The sequence below is a fragment of the Crocodylus siamensis genome, chromosome 1 (assembly GCF_052110815.1).
Source record: "Crocodylus siamensis isolate JL-2025a chromosome 1, ASM5211081v1, whole genome shotgun sequence".
NCBI lineage: Eukaryota > Metazoa > Chordata > Crocodylia > Crocodylidae > Crocodylus > Crocodylus siamensis.
The window spans coordinates 341,062,727-341,079,883 of record NC_143395.1 but is presented as its reverse complement, the minus strand read 5'-3'; the positions used below and the strand labels follow the sequence as shown (position 1 = coordinate 341,079,883).

The following is a 17,157-nucleotide window of genomic DNA, read 5'->3' as shown; positions in this document are numbered from 1 at the left end:
CTCTCTTGCCCCCCTCCCCCCCCCTCCAGCTTGGACTGCAGGTGTCCCCTCCCCCCCCCCAAGACTCCAGGAAGCCAAGATGACTGTGATTTCATGTTCACCCTGTTGGTTCTTTTCTTAGGGCCTTGCTGCACTTTCTGCAGTGAGCAGCACAAATGCTGATCGGTGGTAGCAGGGTTCAAATTAGGGAGGCACTTGGGAGGGGGCTCTGAGCTGCCCCATAAGAGACAAGAGCCCCCTCGTAAGATTTCAAAATCATGACCCTGGGGGAAGGGAAGGTCTCCAATTTTCATAGGGCATCGTGGTGGGCAGCCCAATTTTTATTATTTTCATTGCAGACACCCCCTCACCCCCATGTCAAAATGTGATTTAAATCCTGGGTGGAGGTAGTTTGAAGCAGTCACACCCTTAATCTAGAAACCTTCCTGGACTGCCCCCACACCTGGACAACTCTGGCTTGCTGCCAGAGGCCTGGTGAGCAGGGGCAAGACGAGGAAGGTGTGTGAGTTGCCACCATGGGGCTGGTGAGCCAGGACAGGCTTCTGTCTCTGGGCAGGGGTCTGAGAGATCCTGGAGGACTTCAACTTGGGTGGCAGGCTATGAGGAGTGGCTGCACCCGAATGGAACAGGAGCTGAGTAGCGCAGAGCAGAGATAATCCTGCCCTGGAGTGGCGTAACTTCAAGCTGCATAATGAGTGCTTTATAACCACTTTAAAAGCTGTGTTAATGTGTGGCCAGTCCAGGAGTTAAGAGCTCCAAGAGCTGCCCAAAATTACTGTGTAACAGCGGTCATTCAAAGCTGCACAACTGCTTTAAGTGTCTCCCTCCAAATTAAAGGCTCCAGGGGCTTAATTCTCCAATCGCTGCTTATACTCTCTTACCATTCCACAGACTATTTCCCTGATCCAGCTCGGATCCAAGGTGTTTTCTTTTTTCTGCTCTGAAAGACTCCGAGAAGCTGAGAACTATAATTTCAAGCTCTGCCTGTTGCTTTTCTTAAACTTTAGTTAATCTATAAATAACAACCTGCTCTGTTTGCCTAGCTTCTATGCAGACTGGTGCCTCATGGCCTGTCTATGTGTTACTGCACAGACTGAGATTGGCAATACATGCACGAGGAGGGTTTGTTTAGCAGGTGTCCTGGAAGGTGCACATTTATGTATGTCTTGCACACAAGTAATGTTTGATTAGTTGTTGGGCTAGACCTCCTGAGGTCCCTTCCAACCCTGATTTTCTATGATTACCATGAATATTTAGTGTTAGAGCGATGCTATAGCACTGATGGTCCAGGAATTGTTCCAGAGGCAAGGATTTTTGTGTTTGATAAGCTTTGGAATGAAGCTTTCAAGTTTTCATATTGGCTAATTTGCTAATGTGTGAAACAGTCAAGTCGCATGAAATACATTTAAAAACTAATACTTAAAAACATGAGAGATTTAAGGCTTTGACTCCATATTCAATAGTTGCATGCTATTAAAGATTAACTTTAACTGCTCCTCTATATGTAATAATTTAAAGATGTCAAATATTTTAAGATTATGTACATCACACATTAAACCTGGTAAATTGCCACAAATGCTCTTTAACATTTTTGCTTTTCAAATCATAAATTGTCAAGAAAACGTATTTAATTTTTCCCTTTTACTGAATTGTTAAGACTTGAGTTCAGGGTTCTCTGTTTCTTCTGCAAACCATGCTCCTGTGCAGGGAGTACTCAGGGCTGTGGACTAAGAACCCAGTAAGTACGTGAAGAGGAACTGTTGTTTTTATCCAGTTTGCATATATAATATATTCATTTCAAGGCTTAAAGACTTCGTTTCCCCTTTAAGTTATTTTCAATTTAGTGAAGTTTTCACTAGATAGCATTACATCATTTTCTTGAAAACACATTTGCAAACCTATTTTTAAAATGTCTTGTTTTTTCTTCCATTTACCATTGGCTGGCTGTACAACTCAAACAAAAGGTCTTCTCTTCTCCTGCCAGTAACACATAGGGAGAAGTAGCACTAAAACTATGTAAACGTAAAGTATTCATTGCTTTCTCTATAGTAGAAAAACAGACCTTTAAACTTTCTTTATATACCTCCTAATTTGTCTGATGTAATGTGCCAATATTTTGACTGTGAATTACAAATGTCTTGCTAAGTTCTTCAAATTTAAAAATCTTATGCACAAAGATAACGATTCTAATTTTAAACAAAATAAAGTTCCAATACCCAAATTATATCCTGGTTTAAAATAAACACTCTCACCTGAGGCCAAAATATATAAACATATTGCTTTTAAAACAAAGATTTGAATTTTAATAGTAGTGCATCTTTCTTTTTTGGTTTCCTGACTTTAATAACCTCTAGTTTCAAAAAAGTAACAGTCACTTGGTATTTAATTTTGGTAATATCAGTCTATTTTTCTCTTAAATGTTAGCCCTGTTTAGTTGCCATATCAGAGAAAATGAAGACACTGATGTCTGCATTTGGTTAAGTTGAAGAGTTTTGTTTTTTTGTTTTTTTTTTACAGGAAAAAAATGGCCTAGTCTGCAAAATTTAGTAAAATAGAGCATTATAAATGTATTTAAAATTGCCATACGGATGTCAGTTGTCATTGGATCCTACTGAGTGGTCAGTACTTCTGCATATCAGGTTTCTAAATATGGACATAAGGGTCTAAACTTAGGCAGTTCTGTAAAATCTTGCCAACCTTGGCTAACCCTGGAGAAAGATGAAAGTATAGAAACACTACCTTGTGTATTTTCAAATAAATGTATAATAAAGGGGGCGGGGGAGAAACTGTTTGTAAACTACAGCTTGTTGCCTTTTATGAGAAGTTCTGTGTTAGTTGAGACCTAAGCACTCCTATTTTTGGCTTCACCTTTTTTAGATGTTGGCCTCATATTCCTTGCTTCATCCTAAATTTGCCAGTGGTAGTTGCACTAAGGGGAAGGGAAACTATGAAACCATGTTGAGATTACAAACATTTATTTTCTGCTTTCAGGTATATCTAAGACCTGACGCAATGTTTCATGAGAATGAGATACTGCTCATGTACTCAGTAACACAGTGGTTAAAGTGTGGAGACAGTTCAGCCATCCACAGTACTTGGCTTGGAGATGTGTGAGACCTAGAGGTCTCTTCCCACTGCCTATTGAATGGAGTTTGATCAGGGACTCCATTGTGAAGGGAAACCCTTCCTGAAGTCAGTTTTGTTGTAACTGGTATGCTTCCTCCCTATCCTCCCCCTGCCCCACCCCCAGCCTTTTTTTTTTTTTTGAAGTGTCTGCTCAGATTTACTTTCAAATATTATAAACAGTACATTCTCTGAGAATGCCAACCTTGTTTTGTAAGTGACATTTTAGCAAGTGCTATTTCCAGTGAGTTCCAGACTCTAAAGGAGAGATGTCAGACATAGCCCATGGGCCAGATCTGACATGCCGACCTGGTCTGTCTAGCTCACTGACTTCTGCCCTAGCTCTGGCTGTGCTGTGGTGGGGGTGGTGTCTCCTACCAGCAGCCATCACCCATGAAAAAGTGTTGCAAAGGAGGCCTGCTACTGTGGCCAGAGTCCCAGTTCTGTGCCTTCCAAGATCAGGGTGATTCTGGTCTGGGGAAGAGCAGCAGAGCAGCCTGCTTCATTCCTCCTGATCCTGCAGGGAGCGTAGCATATTGTACCTGCCTAGACTGGACTATGGAACCTGGGGATCTGTGACAAACCTGCTTGTGTTTTCCTAGAGCAAAGTGGAGGAAGCACTGGGGCAAAGCCACCAGCCCAGTCCCTAAGCCTGGCAATTCCCAGCTTGGAAATCATGTGATTACCTAAGAGGAGCTTGTGTCTCTTCTCACCCTTCCCCTCCTGGATCTGAGTAGGAGGGGAGAGAAGCAGCAAGTCAAAGTGCCCTGCATGGAGCAGCTGCTGGTTTCAGGGAGTGGAGCAAAGGGAGAAGTAGGCAGCACCCTGCCAGCCTCTCAGTCCTGGTACTCCACTGTGAGAAGCTGGCAGGGGGTCACAGGGATGTACCCTCCGCTAGGCTCTAGGTGCTGGGGAGCTGATAGGATGGAGTAGTGGGCCAGAGCTGCTGCCTGCTCAGCAAACCTGGAACTCCTGTGTGAGGAGCAGCCACTTGGCTGTGCTACCCCAGGAAAAGCCTCCCTAAACCTGGCACCCCACTGGTTAGCTGAACAGCTGGAGGACAAGGAGAAGCCATGTGGTAGAGGTGGCAAATGAAACTGGGAGGGGTTCCTGGCACTCAGTACCCCATGCCAAGATGGGGGAGCAGTGCAGTAAAGCTGCTCACACTGGGAAAGAGGCAGGGAGCAGGTAGCACCTGTTCTTTCCTTCCCCCTCCCCTCTTGATCTATGGAATAGGCAGGATCAGCTGCCCCTTATGCTTTCTCCAGAGTGGTGACTCCAATCTGGAGAAGGCCAGGGAGCTTTTCCTCAAGTCAACTTCTCCTGGTCCCTGGAGGAGTTGAATCAGCCTGTGCCCCTGCAGAATCTTTCTTGCACACAAATGTTTGTGTCCTTTCACATGTGCACACATGCAGTGTCCCTGTAGGGTCACAGAGCTGGCTGCTGTCACGAGAAGCTTCAGCACTTGTGTCTGAGCTTCCGCCTATGGCAGGGGCCGGCAAAATGTGGCCCGCAGGCCAAATGCAGCCCGCCAGGCCATTCTCTCCGGCCAGTGGGGCCCCTAAAAAATTTAGAAAATGAATATTCATCTTCCCCTGGCTACCTGTCATGCAGCCCTCAATGGCTTACCAAAAGTCAGTAAGGCACCCTCCACCCAAAATAATTGCCTGCCCCTGGCCTGTGCCTCGTAGGCATCTGAAAAGGTGGGAAGTTGGCCTTCCAACAGAATTCAGTTTGATGCTCTGCTCTGAAGTGTTTCTTTGCTTGTCACAGAATTTTTAAATTCCAGAGAGTTGAAGGCTTAGTGCTGTATTACTTATTTTGCAGAAGAGTATAGGTGCTTATGAGCAAAAAATGGAAACCATTTTCAAACATGTGTCTGCTGACCAGTTTCTAAACCAAGCCTGAATAAAAGTCCTTTACAGATGTTTCATAGCTGAGACTTCTGGAATCCCATGGCCCTGACAGTAACAGAAATTGCCAGTCAAGATTATACAGAGAGCAGTGGTTTTCAACCTCTGGTCCGCAGACCCCTGCCTTGGGGTCCGCAGGCCGTCTAAGGGGTCCACAAAAGATGACAATGATCAGACAAAAGTATGTGAATACCCATGTTTACAATTCAAAGGAGTCTGTACTTGCATTCAGCGTTTCCAAAGGGGTTTGCACTTCCATTTGAAATATTTAGGGGTCTGCAAATGAAAAAAGTTTAAAACCACTGATATCAAGTGTGATTTTTTTTTTTTTTTTTTTTTTTCCATTTGTCACTTCAGTGGGGCAAGATGACGGCTAGTCATCTAACATCTGTTGTTGAAGTGGCATACAAAATCTTCAAAATATTCTTGGTTTGAGGGACAGCTATTACTAACCATAGTACTGTAGAAAATGTATGACACAGCTAGAAATAGGACTGTTCTTGACAGCCATTTCTGTGTGTTAACCACAAACCATTCTTGTCTTTTGAATGGGAAGCAATGCCTCAAAACATGAGAGCAGACTATGTGTCCCTCTCTCCATTCTACCTGAAAACCATTCCTAGTGAATTTTGGTGTGTTTGAGGGGAGGCTGGCAGAGATATACTTACCTTCTTAGAGGATATGCCCCTCAGAGCATCTAAAGAGAATGAGTAGCAAACATATTATGTTTAGAGAGAGCCATCTTGCTTGTATAGTTTTGATTTTTAAGTTTCATGTTTTAAGCGAGCTCAAATCTCCAGGTAAATTTCAGCAGTTTTAAATTATTTCCTAAAATAACTTGCAGTCCAACCAACGAAGTCTTGTAAGGTTCTAGTTGGAGGATCCTTGGGCCATTAGTGTTGAATTTTAGAATAGTAACTCTTTAGCTTCTAGTAAACCATACAGGTCTTGCTGGGATTGTGAGTTTGTTACAGGAAGTTGTTGGAGTGAAGTTATCTGGCCTGTAGGTGTCTCAAATGTAGCAACTCTGAGAGACCCACTTATATGAAAAATGTGTTAGACATTTAATGTTGCAAAGTGTCAAGCAATCTTTCGTGGCCTTCCTACCTTAACCAATGGATCTAGAGTTCATAAATTTCACAGCATGGTAATTTTTATAAAGTGTCTTTGATAACTGTCATCAAGGACATCAGACTTGTAATCCTAGCCAAGATATCAGTTGTCGAATTATTATTTTTCTTAACTTTTGCAGGAGTGCTGCAGTGTAGCAAGAGAGAATTTCTTTTGCTGGCACTCATTAATAATGAAAGACAGGTGGTTTACTGCTAGAGATTCTGGTCTGAAGATGAAGCTTCTTTGTATTTGCCAGATAACCCAAAAGAAACATAGCGTTTGGTTGGAAGTTAAAGATCCCATTACCATTCATAACTTGCCCTGTCCAGTTAATGGAAATAGAATAAAATAGACTTTAATGAAGTGCTGTGGGAAGTTGAGTGTTTGTTGGCTACTTTATTGGCTGTTGAGCTGTTGCATATTCTGCACTTTTCAGAGTTCAAACTTTCCTCTGTGATTAGAAAACAACTAGTATATTTAAGTGCTGTCAAAGAAATTATGGTAGAGGCTTTTTTGGAAGTAAATTTCTAATAAAAATCCTATGTATTTTGCTTGAGAGTTACTGGCAGGAAGAGTCATCCTGAAGAGAGAATTTCTTCTGCAGAAGAGACTGCATTACTAAAATAACCCTCTGACTTGGGCACATTGTATAATGACTGAATCCAGTGAAGTGGTTGTTTAACATGTGGTCACCAAATGCTTCTTTATGGAACATGTTTTAAAGTCTGCATGTTTATTGTATATTTTCATGGTTTCTGCCAATACAGCCAAGATGTCTAGCTGGGGTGTATTTCCTGTATTTGCATAGCAATCTTTCCTTGCAGATTCTTTTCAAACATGGAAATAATAACTACAGTTTTGTTCAACATTAGGCACAAATAAGCACGGAGATGGTGCTAGCTAACAAGAAGAGTATGGACTAGTTATTATGTTATCTGATCATACTAAGTTGGTGGTTCTCAACCTCATTAGACTCTGGCACCCTGGGAAAATGCCAGCTCCTAGTTTTTACTCATTTGTTAATTTCTGAAAAATAACAGAGCAGCTCTCATGTTGCAAAGCATTTGGAAAGACTACAGCAACTTACAATGCTTTTGACACTATGGATTCCTATTGGAAGCCTCTGGGTTTATTTTGTGAATCACATATAGGTGTCTGCACACCTAACAGTGCTAATGTTTCATAGCACTCAGTGGCACTCTTAAAAGAATCGTATGGCACCCTGTCTGAGAACCACTATACTAAGTTGTGCAACAGTAGCAAAGATATTTTGCTTGGTTACAAATCAACATATGCCCAAATTGTGTGTGAAGAACCAATCAATCTCCTAAACATTTTCAGAATGAAAACCACACAAATGAAAGCAAAATGTATTTGTTATTTTCCTTGAACTGTATCTAATATTGAGCAGTCTTCTAAAGCTGTAAAATCTGGGTGGGCTTGTTCCTGGAGAACTTCTTTATGGTTTTAATGCTGGAGTCTTGGCTAGGTTCTTAATGTCTGCATAAGGGATATATTTAAGCCTCCATTAAGTGAAAGCATCAGTGTTCTTTCTCTCTCTCTCTCTCTCTGTTCTTGGCAATGGGCCCTTGAGTAAAGCTGAAGTTATCTAATTAATGCATAAACATGAGTGAGTTTTGCAACATACGCACATCAAAGTAAGTAGTAATAGAAGTAAAAATTTAAAAATAATCTCATTCTAACTTGCCGCAAACTATGAAAATGATTTGTCTTTATAGAGCAAAGATGTTAAGAATACAGAGAAGTTTATACAGAAGTGTGGTAGGGAGAACAGCAAGATGAGTTGGTTTTGGGTATCAAAAGTATGATTTGTAACATAAAATGTTAATGCTTTTCTCAGAAGTTTGGATAACTGTTGAGGCTTCATACTGTTCTGTAAAGTGTGTATATATAATCTTTTAGCTGAGTTTGCAGTGTGGTGTATTTCTTTTTGTGTAATGCCTGCCTTTGTAACTTCCGGTATTATTCTCAAATCTTATGCAATGTTGAGGGTAGTACTTTTGAAACTGCATGTTAAGCTGTTGTATATGTCTAAATGTAGGTCTTCCGCACTTGGTATATGTAACATTGTTTAGTAGTCTATAGACAATACTGATATTTAGATTTTTCTTTCCATTTTTCCCCGCTATGAAATTATCTACTTGTGACTACCACCTGTAGTCAGTCAGGGAGTTGCTAATACTTTGTTTTGCTCTGTCCTTGAACTGGGACTTGAACCCTTAATCAGCTTTATTGGGTCACTACTATTTTCTTTATATAGCACAAGAGTGAACAGGCATATATTGGCTTTTTTTCTATATTTAACTTCTTTTGCTAAATGTCTTTATCTGTCAGGCACTTCTATTTATCCACAGAGTTAAAGTTTTTAATGAGCATTTGGGTGTACTATATTTTGTCAGTGACCTTGTTGAGCTTCAGAAAACACTTGGTTTTTATTGTGTTATAGAAACCAGACACATTCCAGCTGTTCCTTGTACCCACCACTCCCTTCCTTTAAACTTCCTTGTAGCAGTAATCTACCAGGGAGTAGGAGTAAAACATAAAAGTGAGATATATATTTGTGTAAAAGAGATTTGTTAAAGCCTATAAACGGGGGAAATACTTTATGTAATGTATTGTTATGGAAGACCTACAGCCCTCTTCATAATCCTATGCTACAAACTCTTCTGCATATCTATGTAAATATACCTTGTATATTGTTTACATCATCGGATATGGTTTAGGAGCTGCTTCTGCGCGTTGTCATTTTTAAAAAATGTCTATATAAAAGTTGACTGATAAATTGACTTGCCCAATATTTTTTGGTCTCTTGATGTTTCAATCCTATAAGGAGTAGTGAATTTGGGTATTTACTGATGGTACTATAAGTTTTGAATACAAAGAAAAATCCATAAATTTTAATGTCAGTGACAGAGTAAATTTGGCTTTTGGCACTTGATTGTAAAAATCATATTTTTGGGAAATTGAGTTAAAACTTTTTCTTTAAACTTTCACTATTTCTCACCTTGATCCTGGGTAAGCTTTTTGAGAGAATTATCCAGGTGCATGTCCATGAGGATCCAGCAGGGGAGATTATGCTCAGGGGCAACCAACACGGGTTCATTAGAGGCAGGTCCTGTCACACCAACCTGGTGGCCTTCTACGACCAGGTCACAAAATCCTTAGATGCAGGTGCAGCAGTGGACATAGCCTTTCTGGACTTTTGGAAGGCCTTCAACGCTGTCTCTCACCCTGTTCTCATTAAGAAACTGGGGGACTCTCTGGTGTTGGCACCTACACGGTCAAATGGGTCACCAACTGGCTGGAGGGCCGCACCCAGAGAGTGGTAGTGGATGGGTCATTTTCAGTCTGGAGGAATGTGGGCACTGGGGTTTCACAGGGCTCGGTCCTCAGGCCTTCACTGTTCAATATCTTCATCAGTGACTTGAACGAGGGCGTAAAAAGCACCATGTTCAAATTTGCTGATGACACTAAGATGTGGGGGGATGTGGGCATGCTAGAAGGGAGGACAATCAGATAAGCTGCAATCAGATCTGGACAGGTTACAGGGGTGGGCGGATGAGAATAGGATGGGATTCAACACTGACAGGTGCAAGGTGCTGCACCTGGGGAAGAAGAACCAGCACCATACCTACAAGCTGGGGAACTCTGTTCTCATCAGCGCAGAGGCCGAAAAGGATCTTGGAGTCATTGTTGACTCCAAGATGAACATGGGCCGGCAGTGTGGGGATGCAGTCAGGAAGGCCAACCGTACCTTGTCATGCATCCACAGATGCAGCTTGAGCAGGTCCAAGGAGGTGATCCTCCCCCTCTGTGCGACACTGGTCAGGCCGCAGCTGGAGTACTGCATCCAGTTCTGGGCACTGCACTTCAGGAGGGATATGGACAACATGGAGAGGGTCCTAGGGAGGGTCACCCGCATGGTCAGGGGGCAGCAGGGCAGGCCCTGTGAGGAGAGGCTGAGGGACCTGAACCTGTTCAGCCTCCAAAAGAGAAAGCTGAGGGGGGATCTAGTGGCCTGTTACAAACTAGTCAGGGGGGACCAGCAGGCACTGGGGGAGTCCCTGTTCCCCCGAGCACTGCCAGGAGTGACTAGAAATAGTGGTCATAAGCTGGCAGAGGGTGAATTCAGGCTAGACATCAGGAGGCGTTACTTCACGGTCAGGATGGCTAGGATCTGGAACCAACTTCCAAGCGAAGTGGTGCTGGCTCCTACCCTGGGGGTCTTTAAGACAAGGCTAGACAAACACCTTGCTGGGGTCTTTTGACCCCAGTACTTTTTCCTGCCATGGCAGAGGGTCGGACTTGATGATCTGCTCAGGTCCCTTCCGACCCTACAATCTATTAAACTATTTGTCTTTTGTGTACAGTATGAATCGCCATGTGTTGTCTTATAAGGATACAAACTCTTTGATACACTCTTGTAGCAGCCACTGATATGGTCTGAACCTTTTTGCTGGAGACAATTGTTACCTTGAAACCTCAATTCAAAATATATCTGGCATACAGCTTTAAGCAAGTATTTTTAGGCGAGGGGGGAGTCTTTAAGGTCACTGGTGTATGAAACAAATGAAGATTAATACATGCTGACTTCTAAATATCATTGAAGCTTTGTAAAATATTCAGGGTATTACTAATCTAAAGTGTTCAAGGGCGTCTCATACTATGTCTCAGCAGTGGTAAAAACAACTCCTAAATCTGCTGGATTCCCTCTGGGTTGTCTCCTAAATACCTTCTACCTAGGGTAATTAGCAGGGATCCTGTTTTTTTTTTCTTCCCCCTCTCCCCCCAATATTCGGTTTAAAAAAAAAAAAGTAACGCCAAATATATATCAGTGGTGTTTCATTTTAATGATGGAAAAATGTGAGTTTGGGGTTACTTTTTAAACTGAAAATTGGGGACTTTTTTTTTTTTTTTTTAAATAGTAGAAAACCAGGTTCCCTGGTAATTGGGTCCTCTGGTCAGTGATTCTGAACAGAATATTCTGAGTGCTCAGTTAGAATCATGAGTCTCATTGTTCTCTCTTCATTGTACAGGCTAGCAATGAGACTGACTCAAAATAATTAGATGAAGTTCGCTTGTATTATTGAGACCAATGCATTTAATAGGTACTTAATTTGTGTAAATTACCATTTTGAATAGAAGTTTACTATCGGAACTGGCTAGAAAATGTTTCTGCCTATGTTTCTCTCTTGTGATGGCAAAGTTAAAAAATGAAGAAAAAAAAAATCTTTCTCCTTGGCAACCAGAAAGTTTTGGGTTTCCATTTTTCCAGTTAAAAAATCAATTTTGCTGTGAAAACAGACCATTTCTGTTTTTTGTTTTTTGTTTTAAATGTTGAAAAGCCTAGATTTCCTTGGATGTAAATATTAATCTATTATAGAGTTCTTTATTATAGTAAAACGGAGAACATCAAAAAAGTTTCTTTTAATTTCGTTGGGAAGGTAGGAAGCTCAGAAGTGTCCATTTATGCTGTATCAGTGTTTCTCACCCTTTTTAGACTTGAGGTGCCTCTTAGACTTGAAGCATGCTTTAGAACATTCCAGCTCCTAGTTTTTACTTTTTCTTTGACTACAGAAAAATAATTAAGGAATTATTCTGTTGCAACAATCAGGAAGACCGCAAAAGGTCAGAATGTTTTTAACATTATAGATTTGTATTTGAAAACTTTTGGTTTATCCTGTGCATCGTGTTTGCACACCTAACAGTGCTAACCTTGTGAGGCAGCCCTTGGAACCCCTGAAAGGATTTTAAGGCGCTCCATGGTGCTGCTGCACCCTAGCTGAGATTCACGGTGCTACACTTGTGGAAGCGAGCTTTTACTCATGAGCTTTTACTCATTTGGGATACCAAAACCAGTAAAACAGTTAGTTAAATGAAAGGTACTAGTAGCTCTTCCTGCTGCTATCATGATACCACAGGTATCTGAAGCAACAATATAGGAGCAGGGGATGAAGGAAGTCCTTTAAAGGAGCTATGTACTCAACCAGCATGGTAACATTTTGGATTGGAGCCATAGCTTTCAGTGTTGGGGAAAAAAATGTGGGTTTGAAATCTGGCAGGAGAGACAATTTAATGGCATAAATTTTGTTGCATTTTGATCAAGATGGGAGGTGGATGAGTAATAGCAGTTGTGTAGATTCCTTGTGGCAATTCATTTGAGTGGGTTCTCATGCTTTGTAGGGGGAGCTGAGTAGAAAAGGGTTACTTTATCATGTGTGGCAAATAGCATCTGGAGGCACTTAGGGTGAAGACTACTCTGCCATGTCTGGGAGAAGGGGAAGGGTGGCAAATTAAATGGATTGAAACAAGCAGATTTTGGCCCCTAGCATCACCTTTGCTTATTTTAAGTAGTTGTCCTGCTTATTTTGCATAGCACAGTGAGATGTTTCTAAAGGCAGTTGAGCCAAAAATACTTATGGCATAGTATAGCTGCACTGAAGTCATGGTTGGTGGCAAAACTGCTGTATTCTGAGTGTCCTTGGTCAGAAATAGCATTAAATGTAACCTCTGTGCATGTGTGTCTCTGGCTGACTTGATCTGACTCTTTTTTTTTTTTTTTTCCTTAATAATTCCTGCAGGGCCCAAATAGTGTACGGTAGGTACCTTTTAAATTTAAACTTGTGGAGAGGGCTGCCAGCTCAGTGCTGGGACTTATGGTCAGGTTGGCTGCTGGTCAGGAAGATTAATTTGGCAGAAATTTTTTAGATGGAATGATGGGCTCATTAATCTACGTGTAAGTTTGCTTTGCCACAGTGTTTCTGTCTTCCCTCAGAACAAGTTTGCACATGTGAAACTATACCAGAAGCATCTTTTCATCTGCAGAAGTTAAATAGCACAGTGCTTACTTGGAGCTAGGTAAAGAGCCAAGAAGAAGTGTGGGGCAGGGAAGTAAGAACAGGAGAAAAACGAGACAAATTTGGCAAAACAGAGTTTTTACCTGGGCAGGGGTGAGAGTGTGTGCACCTCCTTCTAGTCTTAAAATAAGCCTTTGGTATTTCCCTGATTTTTATCATTGGTATAAAGTAAAACCTCTACTGTGTTATGCCTGGAAACATGATCCTGTGGCCTTCATAATGTCTGGTTAGCCTAGTCACACAGAGGTCCTGGAACCATGATGATAGTATGTGATCAGTATAACAGAATACCACTGACTGCTGAAGAGGTTACAGATCTTTCCCCTTCTGCTGCTGATATAAACACTAGCTCTCTTTTACTAGAATAAAAAATGATCACATTTCAACTTCTCAAATATTTGGGGAGTTTTTTCTTATATCTTTTACCTCTTGAGACATGGATGCTCCCCATCTAGGAGCTCAATACAGGCAGTCCTTGGACTTACGACACAACTGGTTCCTGAAAACCACGTCTTAAGTCGAAACGTTGCAACTTGGAACCAATTTTCTCATAAGAAACAAGGTTATAAATGGGGGATTGGTTTCTGAACCAAGACCCAATACCCTATTTTCACCAAAAATAGCCCAGAATGTTATACTCTATCAATTATAGAAGAGTAACATAGCTACATTAATATATTAATATTGTAAATAGCAGTAATTGATTTGGAAGGACTTCTTTGAGGTGACTTTGCTGGACTTTTTGAAAGGCTCTCGGTTGGACTTTCTGAAGGGTTTTTGGCTGGAGTTTTCTCAGGAGTCTCGGCTGCAGGTTTTTCTGGAGTCTTGTCTGCTTTTTTTTAAGGAAGTGTCCGAGGATGCTTGGACAGATGTTCTTCAGGGAGATGAGCTATGCAGCGAACTTGTTTGCTGGTATGGCATTGCATCAGATCAAGCATTGTAAGTCAAAACTGATGTCATAAAGTTGAAACGGTGTCAATTTATAAATGTTATAAGTGCAGAATGTTGTAATTCGGAACATTGCAAGGTGCGGACTGCCTGGCTATAGTTGGATGTACCTTGTGCATACATTCAGCCTAGTAAGTGTTTAGACTTATCCCTCTGGCTTTGGCATTTCTACTTCATTTCTGCAGAAGGCAGCTCAGGAGTAACGCCTTAGACTGACTGGTTCAGAGAAGCCTATGCTTTTGCAGGTGAGTCTGCTTCATCAGAAGTTATAAATGGACTGACAAAGTAGGCTGTCACCTATGGAAACTTGTACCTTTCTGAATCAATGTTAATGTCTAATGTACTATCCTGCCCTCTTTGTAATTTCAGACTAATGTGGCTAACTATGCCTCTCTACCACATTTAAAATATGATTATTTGGACACAAGTCCAGATATTTAAGCATTTTTTTTCTTTGGGATAAGCTGATGGGAAGCATTATGTAAGGATGATTTTTATGGTGTGGCAGTTAGTACAAAAAGGTAATTGAGGCCCCTTGAGTCTTTGGGTACGTCTCTACTGCTAGCTGCTATTTAGTATAAAGAGACTTGAGCAAGCTCAAATATTGGAATCAGTCTAGCTTTGGTAGCCCTGAGTTCTGTATGGGATAATTCAGATAGTGTACAGCAGCGGTCACCAACTAGGTAGATCTCAGAGCCTTTTGGAGTTGAACTAAGGCTGGGGTGGGGAACTGAGTGCTCGCATGAATGCACGCACACACCCCAGCCCAGCAGTCGGTCTGTGGGGAAGGGGATGGCTAGACTGAGGCCCCCGCAGTGAGGGACAGTGCTGCGGAGGCAGATGCAGGGGTAAGTTGAGTAGGGCGCTGGCTGGGTGAGACTTAACCTGCTGGGGAGGCGTGCCCCCAAATAATTTTTTATCCCTCTGCCTCGATCTGCTCCCTCCTCTTCCCTCCCCACAGACTTGCCTGCTGGGTGGGTGGGGGGCACATGGTAGATCTTGGAGTGCTTTTAAATGCCAAAGGTGATCTATTTAAAAAGGTTGGAGACCACTGATATACAGGTATACTGCACTATACAGAGCAGCATAAATGTACCCTTTGAGATGTTTGGCTTTGGAGAGTTAACTTCAACTATATAGGAAAATACCATTGCTATTCTTTCTATCCAAAGTCTGTCTTTTGTTCTTTTACTTTGGTTGGATTCTTAATCTGTAACTGTTAACATTAGGATAAAAGGTAATTGATACAACAGACACCATTTTATTAACCCTGAGCAATAATACAGCGCTTTCCTCCACTTTTTGCAAAAGTATGATGGTCTTCTTCTTTAAGACTGGATATTTTTAATCATGAAACAGAATATTTTTGCCATTTAGTGATTGAATCCTTTCTTATTTTGAAGCGTAATTTCTAAGTCACTTTCGTTGCCCCTTTCTTTTCTATAGCATGTGGTAGGTGTGATGCAAAGGAAATAAGAATTCTGAGTAAATGTCACTCAGATCAAATGACCTTCCTCTTGTTTTAAAATGGTATGAAATCATGATGTGAAAGAGAAGAAGGGAATGCAAGTGAAAAGTGAGCAAGCAGAACTTTTGTTATGAGACAGTCAGCCATCATCATGACCTTATAGCATTTTAATGTAGAATTATAGGGTGTTTCCCTAAACGTAAGCCTAACAATCAGATATCATTTACTACTCCAAACTATCAATGTGAAACGCTTGCAATCTCAGTTGATCTGTTACTATTTTGAAATTCATTTATGCCCATAAGCATTGGGAATTTTGTGAATTAGTTTAATGAATCATCACTGTCTTAGTATAGGTATTATGGGCTTAGTGCCATTCAGTCTTCTGCCAGGAAAATCTGGTTTTAATCTTGGATTCTTCCACTGTGAGTTACCACCCACTCTGAGCATTGTTTTGGGAAGTTGTTATTAGAAAGTATGATTCTTAAGTGAAAACTAATTTTTTGATAATTTCCTGGATATTGTTTGCCAGGACACTTTCTACCTTACATTGCATTTGGCCAGAAGCCATAGCAACAATTCTCAATGATCATTTAAACATAATACTTTCTGGTAGTTCATTTTGCACTATATGAATTTGACACATTCTGTGGAATATTTATACTGTGCCACTGCTGTATATTAAATTTTTGGCTTCAATGGCTTTTCATCACTGCAGCAGGCTTATGTTGGTTAATGTCACAGTGACCATCAGTAATTTTTAAGGAAAGTTCTTTTATTAGCCATGGAAAACTTGAGTAACTTTTGTTAAATTAAAACAAAGTTTTTTAAATTCAAAAGTTGCCAGTTTGAACTTGCGAAAATATCTGAGATAGTTACTAGTTTAGTCAAATGGTTCTCCAGTTGTCATAAAAGCTTTTTAATACTTATTGCTTTCCAAAGACCAGTTGTTTCTATTCTGTCTAGTGTCAAGTAGTGTCTGTTGATAACGCTGCTTACACAGGCACTGCTTGGTGTGGTCTTTCAGTATTTATAAATTTGGAAACTGCTATAAAGAATAGAAAACACTGGTTATTCATTTTCTTTCTGATTTATGCCACTATTGTAATCCAGTTACTCAATCATAGTTAGGATGACAATACTGCATGGTTATGGTTTTCAAACTTTTTGTTTTTACTCTTGATGGTGTTTAAACACCATATTGTGTTGACACTGAGTTTTTTTTAAATAATGAGTGACTAATTCCTGTTTACGCTAGGTAGGTTTCCCTAGATATCTGCAGATTTAATTTTATACTTACTAGACATATTTTAACCCAAAACAATTGGCTTTTTTCCATCCTGCCAGTCAAGCGTAATTGGAAGAGACTGTGGTTCTGCTGAACAGTCTAAGAATTAGCAATATATGTATATTACAACTGGCCTTAACATGCAAGTATTTTAGCACTGACTCCAGGAATGTCTAATTCCTTTTGCTATTAAGTGGAAAAAACAGTTAATTGATTTCACTTCAGTCTGCAGGAAATATACTATGTGGGAATCTGATGACCTGTTCTCTTATTAAAGTAGTGTTTGGAGGTAATAAAAGTTCTATTTTCCTGAGGTTTTCCATGTTACAACATTGTCTGTTTCCTTTTAAATGTTATTTGTCATCTCTCTGTGAATTGACTATTGGCTGTGACTTAAACATGAAAACTGATTATGTCATTTAAAAA

At 40.7% G+C, this 17,157-nt stretch overlaps 1 protein-coding gene across 4 annotated transcripts in view; it reads left to right on the top strand.

Annotated features, from left to right (window-relative positions):
* Positions 1–17,157, top strand: part of LMO7 (LIM domain 7) — a 197,447-nt gene that overhangs the window by 483 nt on the left and 179,807 nt on the right. The window lies entirely within an intron of this gene.